The sequence below is a fragment of the Pyxicephalus adspersus genome, chromosome 2 (assembly GCF_032062135.1).
Source record: "Pyxicephalus adspersus chromosome 2, UCB_Pads_2.0, whole genome shotgun sequence".
In the NCBI taxonomy this organism is placed as follows: Eukaryota; Metazoa; Chordata; class Amphibia; order Anura; family Pyxicephalidae; genus Pyxicephalus; species Pyxicephalus adspersus.
This window is the reverse complement of record NC_092859.1, coordinates 33,493,699-33,511,187: the sequence shown is the minus strand read 5'-3', so window position 1 is coordinate 33,511,187 and position 17,489 is coordinate 33,493,699.

The following is a 17,489-nucleotide window of genomic DNA, read 5'->3' as shown; positions in this document are numbered from 1 at the left end:
ATGAGTGATCAGAAGGGGAATACCGGTATGAATGGCACATGAGTGATCAGAAGGGGAATAATCTTTCAGAATCTTTTTTTCTAGATTTTCCTCCTTTAAAATTGCGTCTTATACGGCGAAAAATACGGTATATTAGATCAATGCTGGCGAATGTTGCTCCATTTGGTGAACACAAACAATATATATGTTTGCTTTTGCAGTAATTAGTCCAGTGGCAGGGAAAGAAAATGATTGGCCAAATGACAATTTGTAACTTTTAAAATTTACTTATTTTTTTTTCCCACACATGGTCTGTTATAGCCATATGTCTAGTGGATAATCTACCACCATCTCAGAATCTTTACATTCCTCAGAATCTATATATATATCACACTCAGATTATATAGGTTCAGTGCATTAACCAGGTTTGTCTGCTGGACAGAATGTGCTGCAATGCTTTGACGACCAATCAGATGTTTACAATGCATCGTTAGTTAAATGTGGGGCTTCTGCTATTTGGCATTTTTGCAATGCAGCCAGACCTGGAAAATCAATTTACTTTTAATGGATTTATAGAATGGAGTTGAATAAAGGCAAATAAAGCCAAGCAGTTCAGAGAGTTTGAGAAAATCCAAGCCAATAGCTTCTATGTCAGGACATTTCTTTAAATTAACCCACCTTTCATTATAGGCTTCTGCTGAAGACCTTCAAAGAGAGCTGGTTGCCTGCCTGTTATGCTGACCCTCTGATTTCAGTCCTCGGAGTCACTGACCTGTACAAAGATTGCAAATTAGGAAAGTTGCAGTAGGTAAAAAATCTGCATGCATTGATTTATAAGGTTATATAATGAACTTCTCCTATTTGCTGCATTTAGGACTTTAAAATATACAATTAAAGCTTTTTGTTATGTCTGTTAAAAAAATACATGTTGACCCTGCCAGGACCCCAGTAAGCTCATTTGTTCCCTGCATACACTGCAGCATTACCAGTTAGCATTGCTCCTAGCTACCTCCAAGGACTGACTACAGAACAGATCCCCTCTATTTTGCAAGATCACTAGATCAAAGTAAAAGGCAAATAAAATAAAAGCAGTCACTAAATATAGGGAATGGTATGCTGATATATGTTGTATATACTAATAAATCTTAAACTGACAGTATGATAGGCAGGTAGCCAATTAGAAGTCAATAATCTTTTTGGTTTTACCCTTAATTTTACTTTTGATAGGTTCTATTTTTATTGCATATTTAAATATTTGTTGTTACATACTGCTGTCTAATTGATGTATTGTTGGAATAAAATTTTACTTTAAACCCAGCAACACTTAACCCAAGTCCCAATTTACATTCATGCCTTTCATGAGTGATTGACAGCACGAGAGAAGAAAAATGAGCAGGTTTTAGAAGTAGCCAACATTTGGAAATATTGACTATTTTAACAAAATGGTTATTGGGTGCTGCAGTTCTGTTGTTAAAATTGAATCCCAATTTTAATGAAATTCTGTGGAACCATATCATTGATTTCTATGTGGGATTGTGTCAGCCATATTGCAGAACATACCCCAAGCAGTACACATCCCATCTTCTCTGCTGGTGTTTTTCCATTTAATTCCATGCTTGCTAGTTACCATGGCAACCTACATGTTGTAAAGGAATGAATGCACTTAAGCGCTAGTGAAAGTTAAATTCCTACAATATCAGAATGAGCGTTTTAAATGTACAAGGGTAAATGCTGCTTGTGGGTTTCTTAAAGCTAAATCCAGGAGGAATTTGTATTTATATATCCCAATAAATACAGTGAAATATTCATTAAAAATATTATGAAATGTACTTTTAAATGCAACTAGCTGTATTAATATAAGACTATATTCCAGCATTCTGACTTGGAGAAGGAGGGACCACTAATCAGAACCTGTTGTGCTTTGCTGTGAATTCATAGGGCATGGCTGAAAACTTACTCTATGGTAGAGGAAAGTCCTCAATGGTTTTTAATTGGGAAGGCTTAAAGCTTAGTCACACAATTGCAGTAAAATGTCACAGAAAAAGACTGCATTGTGCTATCATTTGTTTTAATTTTCAGCAAACTTTGGTACAAAAAAAGTCACCAGATTAGTGAAACTAGTTTCAAGTAGCGATGTTTTGTATGGAGACACTCCTATTTGGGAATCCTCTGGTAAAGCCCTCTCAGTGCCAAAAAGCCCATTTAAAAATGCAACCACAATAAAAATTTGCGACCAGGTAGGGCTTTTTTTTCAGAAAGGGCCAGGCGATGTCACTTCTGCAATACAAAATACTAACCTGCCTGATTACTGTCTTAATCTGTCAAAATTGTTGGTAGCAGGGATACCCAGCACATCCTGGCTTCCCCTGCAACCCTGCTCCGGTTGATCAAGATGGCCAAAGAATAAAATAAGGAAGGAAGAGAATAAAGGTAGAAGATCGCAGCACCTGCAATGGAAAGGACGGGTTTAGTTCGGCTTTAAAGCAGAACTAAAATCATAGAGGTGCAGTGCCTCAGTGCTCTCTTGCCTGCACTGACATTTGTAAGTCTTCTTCCTGGTTCTAATATTTGGTTATCTTGAAAAGCCAACCTAGGAAAAAGTAACACACACAGCGGTTAACCTCTCGGGCAATTGATTTCTGTCCCGATTTTAGTGTCTAAAAGCGGTACATAGTTTTTCATGAAAATTTATTTTACAGTATAATATAATAGTATGAGTATAATAAAGTTTGAAACACAAAATCATGTCTAAATAATACATTAAATACATTTTAAAAATAAATTAAAAAAAATATATTATTTATTTATACTATTATATTATACTGATTCATGAAATACTATATTTCATGAAAGACAATGTACTGCTTTTAGACATATAAATCCACTGTATTGCAATACAAAATAATTTGAAATTTCAGCTGAGCCTCCGACGCACTGGCTGCACACACAGTCACCGGGAACTCCCTGGTGACTCATCAGCTGCAGAGGACGCCGGCCGGAGGAAGTGAGGAGATGGGAAGGATGAAGGAAGGAGCCGGCGGATCAGGTAAAGCTTTACTATTGGTTTTCATTGTTTTAGCTCGGGGTTACCGCTGGGGAGGTTAATGCATCCTGGCACTGAGCCATGATGAGAATCTACACTGAGCTGTGTACATGCTTAGCTCATGGTATATCCTAGAAAAAAGTTTGCAAGGGGTAAGATAAGTCTACACATACACACGTCAGAAGTTTCTCGTTGTATGTACAGCGCTCGTTCATGCATTGTGCAGTCTTTTGTCATTGAAAATGATTGTGAAAGATCCTTTCCAACAAGAAATATTGCACGTGTGTATGCAGCCTAAAAAAGGAGCATAAGCTTTACTGTTCTATACCTGACTCAGCAGGGTGTGTGTTAGATTTAAGAGAGAGACCACTGCTTTCCCACATGTAATGTACATGTAATGTAATAAAAGTAAAGTAAATTGTAATAAACTGTAATACCTGTGTTTTGATGCACCAGGAATTCATTTTGTGGATTTAAACCAAAACTTAATTTGGGCTTTATGCACACCTGATATCCCCATACTTATTACAGTTTTTTTCTGCTAAGAGCAACAGAAATGTCGGAAACATTTCCCTCCATGGACACTAATACACAACACATTCAAGGAAATCATTGCTTTTATCATGTCAAGAGTAGAAAAAACAGTCTGTTTGCTTGTAAGTGACTATTTCAAATTTCTGTAGCTGGGGAAAGGAATATAAAATATGTGAAATCTGTGAAAAATCCAAAAAACAAAAGTGCTGCTTTTAATGATTGATAATCATTATTTTAGGTACTAGGTTTAAAAAAAAAATACAATACCCTGAAAAGTAGGGACATGGGTTTCCAGAGTCACAACCCCTATGGTTACAGTTAAACTTCAGTCAAACATCTAAAAAAAAAAGTCCAAATGCTGATACTGTGTATGGTATTTGTAACATCAGAATTGACAAGCGTAACCACACAACCCTATATGAAACCAGGATTCTGACACTTCTAGAAAGGTGTTATCATACTGGAAGCTGGAGCTGGTAAATATTCCAGTTCAGTGCCTTAGTGACTGCAGGAACAAGGAAAATGCATATCTTTGCATTGCTATTGCAATAGTAATGTTGCTTGATTTACCTATATGTATTATGTTATGCTACAGAAGCTTGTGAAAATGCATCTGTTCTTTTAAAATTATGCACCTTATTATTATTGGATCACATGGTTTATTTATATAGTCATATGTAGTCATTCAAGTTGGTATCCCATGTCAGAAATAATTAGTATGATTTTGGACATGCTGTGAAAACTTTGGTACAAATAGCCACAGGTCAACGTATTTGCCCTTGCATTTGTGGCAGCGGTGTGTTTTTTTCTTCCAGAAGGGGAAAATCAACTTCTGTACATGTCCCTTCAAGGATCAACTGGTATTTTTATTTGTAAGGGAACACGGTAAGTACAGATGCACTTATAGGTAAGTGCTGCAACATAAATTTGTAAGGGAAAGCCAAAGTTATACCAGCTTTAAACTATCTTGTCCTTATATTCTGTCTATAATACAAAGTGTCTATACTATGCTTTATACACCACACACAAAAGACTTTTTGCTGCAAAAAAATGAATGAATAATTTGCACAATAAAACCCCAAAAACATTGTATTCTGGTAACTGTATGGGATAATACCTGCAATGATAGTAATCACAGTATAATTTTTTTTATTTCGCATGCCATTATTTATTTATTTATTTTATATTTAAACAGTACTAGCTGTAGTTTGTCTTTAATTATTGTGTTAGTTTTCAAAAATCCAATGAAAATAGACCCCATCAAAGACTACATCAAAGTCCATTATAAAAACATATTCTGTAAATGTAATAAGTGAAAGAAGGTATTGGGTAAAAACTCTCAGTTTCAGTGCACGTTGGGACTTGTAGTGCTTTACATGTAAAGCTCCATGTTGCTCCCAGCTACATTGCTAGCTAAATGCTGATGCACACAAGTACACGCATTTCGAAGAAACAAAAATGAGAAGTGGAGCTGACAAAATTGGGTGTGTTGTGAGTGTGATCTAAATTATGAATGTTACACACGCAAAATAATAATTGATTAAAGCAAGAGCTCTAGTAAAGTGTATTTTTTTCCATTTTAAGTGTACGCAAGCTTTTCTGATGCATCCGCTGGAAGAGGCCTTGCTCTCTTGAGACTGCTGTTTCCATAGCAACCCATCCAGACAGCTCTCTTTGCCTCCTGACATTGGCTACAAGTAAATAGTCTAATGCAAAATATCCTTAGATACAGCCTACTTACTGCAATTGCTTTTTTAACCCACTTGGCGCTAATGTTTCCGGTTATGCCCATGCTAATTATTGTCTTTTTGACACCCCCGCCTGTGAATAATTATTTTTATGGATCAATAAAAATGTGATGTTTTGTTGGGATGTGTCAGTTAGCGAACCCCGCTCCCCCACAATAACAATATAATGGATATTGACACAGCTTGTGTGTGTTTCTGCAGCAGAAAAATCTCCTTGACCAGAATCTTATCTCTGACATAGCAGCAAAAAAAATTAATCGCAAAGAACTTCAAACATCTTGGAAACCTTGGTACCTGACCCTTTGTTTTTAAAAAAAAAAATAAAACTTCCTTTAAGAGTATATATTACTGTTAGTCACCTGTAAAGACATTGTATTGATATCCCAGGGTTCCACATAGCCCTGATTGACAATGGCTGCACTGTATAATTTGTACTCCAAAAATTAAAATTGCAAGACTTTAAAGGCACTACCGTACATGATTTATTACAGATTATTCACTTAAACACACATAACATCTCCATATTGTGATGTAAACACATTTGTCAATTCTTATTGTTCCTTTATAATTCCTATTGTTGCTGACATGTTTTGCAGTTGCTTCTTCTGCTTCTTTAGAAGAAACTTATTTTGGGATAATTACACAAATACACAAGTACTACATGACTTTAAGCAGTTTGTATCTGTAATCCAGCAAACCTTTACTCACTGTATATAAAACAGCCATAATGTTCACCAGGAAACTACTGTTTTCACCCAAAGTAGAGCCTTGCACTTTGCCTCTTATGCAATATTGTCCAAATCCAATCTCTTTTCTCAATACTGCCAGGGATGCCATACACATGTGTTCTACCCAACAGGTAGAAGCAGCAGTTTCCTAGTGAATATCGTGGCTGTTCTATGTAAGGTGAGGACGCCATTGATCATGTCTCCGGTCTGGGTGCTTGCTATATAAGCTGATGGAAAGATTTGCTGGATTCCAGATATGAACTTCCTAATGCAGTGTAGTACTATTTGTGATAATTATCACATTACCACAATATCACATTATCACAAGTTCTTCAAAAGAAGCAGAGGAAGCAACTTCGAAACAGGAACAATAAATGGAAATTTACAAGTGTATTTACATCATAATATGTAGATGTTATACGAGTTTATTAAATATTCTGGAATTACAGTACAGATAGTCCCCGGGTTACATACGAATTAGGGACTGTAGGTTTATTCTTAAATTTAATTTGTATGTAGGTCGGAACAGGTACATTATTATTTTAATAAATGCAATTAGGACAGATGTTTGTCTCAACATGTTATTAGGCAGCATGGTGTCAGTTATTGTATAAAATCCTCACTGTGAGTTAATCAGCAAAAAAAAAAAAAAAAAACATGACTAGGGTACTTCAGATGAATCCATAGCTTCTATAACCCGACCAATTATTACCATACCCCCCTTTTACCTTTAAAGTTCTAATAAATTAGTCCACACAATAATTATTGGTAAAATTGGCCATAGCAGCCCCTTTTATTGAACAATGTTACAATTTTCAAATACCAATACACCGTTTTACGTAACAATAACAAACATTTCCAGTCTGCTAAATAGGAGGAAAAACACCCTCCTTTTAGTCCATGGATGTCCCACTATACCCTCCTTATTTTCACAGGCCTCTCCACTCCACTTCCCGGCCCCCAGCCGCCCGTACACCGCCTCGGGGACAGTTAGCGGGTTCTACCTCCAAAACCTAGCCCCCACAACAACCGAGTGTCATGCAAGGCAACCCCATAACAGAAATAGCCATACGCTTATGGGTCCCACCCCCCGTACATTCCCCCTTTTGAACTCTAACTTCCATGGACTTTTACTAGTAACCTGCCTACCCAAGCTGCTATGACAAAAACCAAATCCGATAGCCCCTATCACAGGGAGGGAGGGTGGGAAGCTCTCTAACTTTTCGTATTATCTGCTGTCTCCCCCCTCTCACCCCCCCTTTTTATATCCTGTCAACCACCAATCAGAACCCCTAATTTTTCCGAACTTTTTATTCTTCTTTTCTTCTTTTATTTATTTATTTATTTTTTACTTTAACCCTTGCTTCTATGTCTTCTCTTCCCCCTATCATGAGGCCCTCCGCCAAAATGGCTTCAGGCCTACTTTATGAAGCGTAGACATTCATTAACTTCTGGGGAAACCTGTGCTTTGATATGCAAAAAGAAACAACTGCAGAGTTTGTCTTGATTTCTTCTGTAAGTCATTCAAACTGCCCCCCCCGTTCGTATCTAGGAGACGTCTGTAAGCTGGATGTCCTTAACTCGGGGACTACCTGTAATCATGTTTCTATGAATACTATATGTTAAAGTGTGGTGCCTTTAACTTCCCGAACGGTAAGCCTGATTGTGGCTCAGGGTAAAAAAACAATCTGAAAGCAGTAACCCCGAGCCAGACTGGGGGTAGCTAAAACAATAAAAAATAAAGGCTTACCTGGTCCCATCGGCTCCAATGTCCTGCCATCCCCTGGCCGCATTCTCTTTGTTGATCTGTCCCCCGGCCAGTGCGCTGACGTTTCCCGGGAGTTCCGGGTGACATTGGTGCGTATGGCCGTCGCTAGGGGCGCGGCAGGAATTTCAAATTATTTTGTATTGCATGCAATACAAAATAACTGTATTGAATGCAATACACTGGATGTCTATAAGCGGTACATTGTCTTTAATGAAAATTTATTTTACAGTATAATATAATAGTATGAGTATAATAAAGTTTTAAACACAATATCATGTCAAAGTTTATTAATAAATTTATTATTAAATTTATTTTTTTTAATTTATTTAATTTATTATTTTGACATGGTTTTTAAACTTTATTAAACTGTAAAATACATTTTCATGAAAAACAATGTACCGCTTTTAGACAAAAAATCCAGACAGAAATTAACCGCCCAAGAGGTAAAGTTGTGTAGAAATTTTCCATTTTGAAGTAACAAATTATACAATTGTAAGACATGGCACTTGTTTTTGGTCCTAATGACCATTGCACCACAAATATGGGCATGTACACCAGAGGGTCTTGGATGCTATGCTGAAATAGCAGGTTTAAGATGTATTAATATAATAAACTACCCAGAAAATGGAATTGTTGGATAAAACCCCACCCTGGGTAATCATAGTCATAAACCCAACTGTCATAGACCTGTAGCACGAAAGCTTCAGTGCATTCAGCTCTTCCTTTCTAGAAGGAGCAATCTTATTCTCAGCAAAAATGACAGGAACGCTCAGATGAATTACAATGGTGACTGAACAAAGTTTTCAGGAAACTGAGATAGATACCAGATGCCAGAAGAATATAGTGTGTTCTTATTTTGGAATGTTGACTACTCAAAGCTCCCAGTTTTAAATACAAAATACATAGGGTGCTTGTGGTTGAAGCAGAACTAAAATTTGCTTTAAACCTTAGCAATCAGGCGGGTCTTTATTGCAGAAAGGGACAGGCAATATCCATTCTGCACTAAAACATACCTACTTGCCCGATTGCTCTCTTCTTCTAAAAACAAGGATGCCAAGATGCATCCCTAGGGGCATGTGTGGGGGTTACATCACCCCAACGAAGCGAATCAAGACGGCCAAAGATCAGAACCATGACAGAAAAAGGAATATGATGGCTGCACCTGCAACAGATCAGAGGTGACTGCATTTTAAAAAAATGTGATCTGGCAGATAAAGTTATTTTTATTTGCAGAGGGGACAATAAAGGGCTTGTCTGTGTGCAATTTTTTATTTTTAGAGTTAAGTTACGCACTACTACTACTACTACTACTACTACTACTACTACTATACTACTACACAACTAAAGTAGATTCAAATGTAAACAGAATGACATTCAATTTATTAAAAAATTTTGTATCTTATCAATGTGCCTTTTTAAATAAAAATATTTGTTTTCACTATTTTTATTTTGTTACATTTCAATGCTGCAGCCACTTCCTGTCTACATAGCATACAGTAATGGTGGCATTACATTTGTTAGGGTAGGTTTCCTGATGGTGACAACAGTGGACCATGCCTAATTAATGTTTGTGTTGAAAAGTCTGGGTGAGGGTGAAGCAGAACACAGCCTTATCACCAAATGATAATTTAATAAATGGGTTTACTTCAATAGTGATTGACATGTCAAGAAAGCATCATGGCAGGAACTGGAAGATGAAGACCTAGAAAGACTAGGAGATAAGAGTAGAAACTTAATTCCTAGTTTAAATAGAGAACTGTACAGTACTAGAATGCCTACTATAATGCTAAATTCTGTGTGTAGAATATGTTCAGTGCATTGTTAAGGCTTCTAAGGCTCCTCATATAAATCTATAGGAAAGCAAAATTTGGAGCAGGTCAATGCATTTCAGAAGATCAACTGCAGGCCAAATATCAATAAATTTTAATTCAATCAAATTGATATCAAAATGATGACACTGACACAAGCCCAACAGCTGTCAACACAGGCCCTAGACCTGCCTGTCTGTCATATGAGATCATGTTTGGCATCCTTATTACAGCCATTTCCCTATAAATAACTCTATGACCTGAGGCAAACCTTCTCTGAAAAAGTTTTTTTTTTTGCAATTATTTTTCTGAACCCATGTCAACTTTGGTGACATGCAAGTCGTACTCCCATCTCTAGAAACTCAGTGGCTCGCTTTTGGATTGGAAGAGAATCAAAATTATTGTCAGATTTTCACTGTGTTTCCATTGTACAGTCACTCCATGTCCTGATAAGATATAAAAGAAATTTGAAAATATAGAGACACATATGGCAATAAAAGTTTGAGAAGAGCTGAGATACTTTCCCACTCAAACCAAAACGAAATGCCAACTTTTTGCTGCAGATGCTTTACCCTTCATGGTCTTTGTGTTTAATAAAACCCACATAAAAAGTAGGAATAAAAACCTCTCAAATCACAAGTCCTTTTAGCAGGCCTGATCCATCAGGCAGGATCATAGGGCAGCCCGCCTCACCGAAATGGAAAGTATACAGTGGATTGCCTAAGAATATTTCCATATAATATAAACTGAATGAGGTCCAAATCTGAACCTGACCTACAAAACAAAGGGACGATCTCTGCTTGGAGCCTGCTTGATTCATTTGACCAAGAATGTTACAGCTGTGGATTATCACGCTTCATTACAGCCGCACTGAAACATTCGTTTGAGAAAATGCCACAGCTGAAAGTGGAAGGGATAAAAGAAAAAAACCTTTATGTTTCCCACTGACAGAGGCTGAAAGAGATGGCGATGGCAGATAGGCAAGGGAGGACCATATGCTGTCAGGGGAGGATTTTGCTGGATGACTTAAGGGAAAATACGAGTAATGTGACCAGTTAATTTTGAAGTCTTTTACATTGACGTAAGAGGGGAGGTGAGGCTTTTTTTTCTAGCAATAAGCCAGAACTCCCAACTGTCCCTCATCTGGAGGCACTGTCCCACGTTTGAAACTAAATCCTTCTGTCCCACTTTCATTCTCATATGTTTGTCTTTTTGGTCTGATGTATAGATCTCTATAAAAATGTATTCTTAACGGTCAAGTTACTAATGATGGAAAGGTCCAGGAAATTTTAGATCCTGTTCTCTGACTTGAAACAATATGGCAATTATAAAAAGCCTGAGGAGGGCATCTAAGTGGTGTCAAAATCTTACACCTTTAATAACCTGAACTAGCAAGTAATTTTCAACAGCAAATTTTCTGTATTGATTGATTGCTGACACAATCCAATTCTTTACTACTTAGTAAGCTATCAACGAGGTCTTACTGCATCCAACGCCTGTAAAGGAAATGTGGAAAAATGTAGGAAAAATCACTTGTGGATTTACCAATCATTTATGGATATGCTGATGCTGCAATATGCCCCTGTTTCCCATATCAAAAAATCTGAAGATTGACTGATGGACTAAGGTTAAGTCACAAGATATGTGAATGTAACATTTGCAGAGGAAAAAGAAAACAGTGTTCTTTATGTCAGCTGTATACATGGTCAAGATTTTAGCAACATTATTTTTGTGAAAAAAATGAACATTCATTGCAGTAGCTTTAGCAGTGCTAAGTGGGGATCTGCTTGTCTCTATCATATTATACCAGCAGCAGAAGTGTATTGCATACAAAGTTACGGTTGACTGCAAATTGAAATGGAAAGGTGATGGAAAGGCAACATCAAAATTTGAAAAGTCAAACTGTTATGCATAAAATTATGCAAAATTAATAAAATTAATAATATAACAAAAGAATACTTTTGCTCCTAGTATCAAGTATCATTCAGAGACAGCACTTACTTTCTAAACAGAGGTGATGACTTGACTGAAGACTGATGAAGCTCATTTAAAATATATTTTTTAAATATCAATAATTATAAATAAATAATATTAGTTTCCATGCCCATAAATTGTGTTGAATTGTATTTTTTACACATCTGAACATGTTGCAGCGTTGTTAAAAATCTTTTTTTAAAGTTAAACTCCAGCCTTACCTGTCCTTCGTCCACATTTGTTGAGTCCCAATTCCCTGCATATTTCACTTAACACAAAAGAAGCAATAGAAGCTGCATCAGCTATCCCAAACTCACCTAATTACCCGTTTATTGAACTGCAAGCATCATCAAGCTATCTCCCATTGATCTGTCCATCCTGAGATCCCGTCTCAACATCATTAGTGGGAATTACACAGCCTGAAGCTTGTATCCTAAATGATAGGAATCTACATTCCTGTGTTAAATACCAATCTTCTCTGGGTTCAAAACTCAGCTGTAATGTTTTAGCTTGGATAAGTTAGGCTTTTCTGGAAGAAATTATCATTTAGCAACATTTCATTAATAATAATGTTTCATTTTTACATTTTCCTCTCTTTTTCTGCACATGCTGATCCCTGTTTTTACCTAAGACTAACTTTGTTATTGCCAGGACCAGTATATGCAAGATAGAAATAATATTGATGATTAAAATTACCAACTTGTAAAATGTTTGGTTTTTCACCAATCATGAACTTTTCAATTGCAGATGGACAGCCACAAACCCATGAAAGTGTGTATAGGAGACTACTGGGTATACAGAATACTGGGAGAGTTTACCTAACTGTGCACCACCTCTACCTCCTACACCTCGCAGGGAAAGAAAACTTGTGGCTGTGGTGGTGGGAACAGAGCTGAGGCAGCTACGGGGTGGTGACAGAGGAGAAAAAACTCCCTTGTCACTGTTCCCAGATCTGTCTTCTCCCTACAAGACTCTTCTTTTGCCAGGATTTTCCAAAGAAATTGCCTGGAACTTACAACATTGCAGATAATAAATGCCTAGATTTCTGCTGATTGGTTTGTGTTTTGGAAAATATCTAAATAAATGATTGTGCTCGAGAAGCAGGGAGACTGGGTTAAAAAAAACCTGTAAAATGCATACCAGCATATAGGCAGATTTTTTTCAGAAAGTGCAGCATACTTTTCCTTTCCCAGACCAGTTGTTCTCCAGCTGCTTGCCCAACAACATGCAGTAAAAGTAAACACTAGAGGCAATCACAGATACAAGGAGTGATTTGTATGATGGCTGAATCTTGCACAATGTAGAAAATTTTTATATCTATTTATTTTAGCTACAAGATTGGAGAGGATACGTCAATGAATAAAGTATAAATTATATATATTGTATAACACCTATATTCTATATATAAAATAATTACGTATGGTTTTACAATAGGAATGAGAGTTATAACTATGATAATGCCCAAACCGCTGCTAATATAAACTAAGCTAAGTAGCTGTTCAGTGCCAAGTCCTTAGGAGAAGCGTCCAGCTGTTAAATGTCTTTCCTGTGGATCTGGAGAGTGTAATATACCCGGAATGCGAGTATGTGTGTACAGAATATTCCTAGCAGATGCAACACTGACTGTGGGATTTTCAAGGCCATGTGTGTCCGCAGAAAGAAATGATTCTATTCCTTCTTGCACCCAATCAAAATCTCCATTTCATTGTCATACTGACATGGTAGAATGGAGGATTATTCGTTTCTGAGCTACAAAATTACAAAGCAGCCATTCTCAACTAGGGTTCAGTGGAACCTCGGGGTGCCTCCAGAGGTTGCTAGGGATTCACTGAATTGTGACCAATTGATTCTCCATTTGATGAGGCCTGCATAGTTTTGGTGCCCACCCCACTTGGCAGAGCCAGTTACATGGCTCTAATGCAAGGGTGTCAAACTCAAATCACGAAAGGGGACGAAATCTGAAATTCCAGGCTAAAAGTCAAGGGCCAAATGATTTATTAACATACATAGTGTTAGTAGAAGTATACATCCTTCCTCACCTTGAGACACCATATCTCACACCATTCACGTGCATTAATCATGTTCTAAAAATAAGAACATGCTTGTCTCTGTGAAGCATGAACATATATTTTGCTTTCCTATCTTTCAATAAATTGTTTCCCTTCTGCATCAATTTTTCTCTTGGACATTTTGGGAGTGATTGTTTTTTTGTTCTTAGCACCTTTTTCTGGGGTAGGTGTACCTGACCTGTCTTGGCCTATCTATGTGAGGGGAATGGAGCCACTGACTGTGCTGAGTTGGAGGCCTCTGAGTCTGGTAACATTGCTAATGTAGAATCCCACAGGGATTCCATACCTGGAGCAGCAGCAGCATACTACTGGCAGCAGGATTGGGACATAGTCCTGTTTAGTGCTGGGTCTTGGCAGGAGCGCAGTCAGGGACTTGTGTGGACCTCCCTGCTTCTACCTAGCTTTCTGGGACTGGGTACTCCTGCCTGCAAATGTCAGGTGCTTGGATGCAGCACAGTCACTGTAGGCCATATAAATTGGCTGGATGGATGGGATTCAGCCTGCGGGCCTTGTGCTTGGAACCTGTGCTCTAATAAACTTAGTAGTCTAAAAAGGGGGTATACTAGCCATCGCTGTAGGAGGGACATTCTTTCCACTGACCACCAATAAAGTGGTTTTAGCAGGGGTTCCCAGAGACCTGAAAATTATTTAAATGGTTCCCCAACACCTGAAAATTATTTAAAGGGTTCCTCAATGGGTAATTGTTGAGTACTGATGCATGAAAAAAATTTAGTGTAAAACTTTAGGAAAAAAAATCGGGGAAACTTTCTTCTTGCAGAAGAAACTTTTGCATGTTTCATATTACATCTAACTGGTTTTCTTTTAAAGTTTTATTTTTACCTTTTAGATATCAGATTGCACTAGTTAGAATATAGCTCTTTATATATTTTTCTTTTTGACCACAGAACAGCAAACTAATTAACTATTTAGTATTCATAACATGGAACATTTTGTTCCATCAAGAATGTAGAAGCAATGTAGTCACTTTACTTTTTAAATATTTTAGACAATATTTTAGACAATTTTTTCTCCAACTTACCTGGTGTCTGTGCAGCCTCAGAACTATCTGTACCATTTAAGTATGCTGCATACCTGCATGAGAATTGTTTTTTATTGACTTATTTATGCACACACAGTATTTGTTTAGGGAAACATTATTGACATAAAATTCCCAGAGCACTGTGTGTTATCTAACAATTCAGCTTAGCAAAACTGTGTGTTTTAGGGCTTCATGTGTCTAATTAAAACCTTATACTAATAACAGCGAGAATTATGACTGTGATGACTTATAGCTAAAATATTTTAAAAAATCTAGAGATTCATCTGCAGGCTGATTGGGGGATACCAGTCCCTTTACATTCCCTTTACTAGATGATTGCTATAGAACAGCGGTCACCAATCTTTTGGATGTCACGGACCACTAATTTCACAGACTCCAGACCACGCATGAGCTGTGTGTCACTCAAAGGGAAAGAAACTCCCCCCAGAGTGATGTCATGATGCCAGAACCCACCCACTATCCCATTGCAGGCCTGAGGCTGTGATCCATACGGGAGACATGGTCCGTGGCTCTGGCAGTTGTGCCCCCCCGCTGGGGTCGCCGGTTGGCAACCAAAGAAGTCAGGGAAAATGTAAATACTTTCTATAGGCCACAGTACATACCTAAATTACATAATGTATACTATTACATTACATTACAATAATAATGTATAACATTTACTATTTTCCTATTCCATTTGATATCACTGGTCAAAAGAAAGTAAATTGTCTTTTAAAACACAAAAACATCAAATTCTACAAGATTCCTCTTCTCATAATGTCATTAACTGTAAATTTTCCTCCACTTTACCTCCATGATTACAAGAGAGCGATTAAGAAAGGGCTAATTTGCCCCCATTTATTAAACAGTACCAAAAGAAAATAGAGATTATCTCCCATAAACCACAAGTAAATCATTCTTACTAGTCATTGAATTTCTCCTATAGCTTTATAGAAAGGTAACCCAACTGAGCAGCACAGTGGCTCGGAGGTTATGCAGCGCTAGGTCCCAGGTTCAAATCTCAGCCAGGACACTATCTGCATGGAGTTTGCAGGTTCTCCTCGTGTTTGCATGGCTTTCCTCCCACATCCCAAAAACATGCAGTTATGATAACTGTCTTCCCCCCAAAAAGGATCTTTTACTGTTGTTAATGACATATGACTAAGGTAGGGACATTAGATTGTGAGCCCCTTTGAGGGACAACTAGTGACATGACTATTGACCTTGTACAGCACTGCCTAATATGTTGGCGCTATATAAATACTGTATAATATTAATAACTGGATGACATCACTTACTTAGTATTGGCCGCTCAGGGCAGAGCTCTGTTGGAAAGGGAAGGTCACATGCCCCTTCCGATATGCAAATGCCCTGCCCCATTACAGTAGTAGAGGGAGACTCTGACGAAGCGAGGAAGTGTCAAGGGAACGTGGATGGAATGTTTATTTATCCATTAAAAAGCACTGTCACTCTGCCCATTAATGAGCCCTGTGTCTCTTTAAAACCCATGCAGACTAACAGTTTTGTATAGTTTGAAAACAAACAGTGGTATTTCCTTTCAGCTGCTATCCCAGGGATATAGATATAGTTGCTGAGCAACACGGACTTTTCCTCCTTCAGGCACGTTGATAAATGGGGTCTTCGGTATTTTCTCAAGAAGCAGTCTAGCCTGTAATTGTCTTTTAGCTCCCAGAGGAAGCAGCAGGCTTCAATTGTGTGCCAAACGGCAAGAAAATAATGCAAAATATAATAATAGAAAAAGAAATATAATTAGCACCAAACAGTTCAATAACAAATCACAGGCAAAGCTGCGCTAATCTCATTAAAAATGTATCATTCCAATTTGTCCCGAGAACGATGGCTGCAGCAAAGAAATAGCTGAGGTAACAAACTAATTAGAACAATTTGTTCCATTATCGTGCGTGTTTCCGATTTCTGCACAGAATACTCATCACACGTTCATATGGCTTCAGGTTTAGGAGAAGATTGTTGCAATGGGTAACACAGATACTTTTAGAAAGATAGCTTCATCACTATGACACAACAGTAAAAACGTGCACACCTTTATAAAGCTGCTTTTACCCTGGTGTAGGTATTTCAAATACCCCTTAGTGTGTAATATCTATTATCTGCTAAGGGGTTTATTAACAAAGCAAAACATTCCCTGGTGGAGAATCAGTCTCTACCATTGAAATACATGGACCTGGAAGATTTAACACCAGAGAATGATTCAGTGAATGTTAGACATTATAAATAGACCTCATTTTCTGTACTTTTATATTAAGCCTTTTTATTATTTATTATTCCTTATTTTTGCCTATTTGACCTACTGAAACTATCTATAGAACAGGAAGTGATGGAGTGATGGAAAATACAACACATTACGGTTGTCACCAGAACAGAAATAGAATTTAGAGGATTTGGCATGGGGTTCCTCCGGGGACTCCCGTGGTTTTCTCCCACATTCCAAAAACATGCAGTGAGGTTATTTGACTTCCCCGCAAACTTGACCTTAGACTGTATTAAAGACATATGACCATGGTAGGGACATTAGATTGTGAGCCCCTTTGAGGGACAGTTAGTGACATACATGTGACTATGGACTTTGTAAATTGCTTCGTAATATGTTGGCGCTATATAAATACTGTGCAATAATAATAACAATTTATTCTCAATTTCTTTCCAAGACTGATAGTGAAGGTGAATCTCCTCAAAAGAACACAGAAATGTTTGGGCATTACATTTGATGTTTAGTTTTTTTCTAAAAGAAAGCCTAACCCTAGTCATTCTTGTGAATAT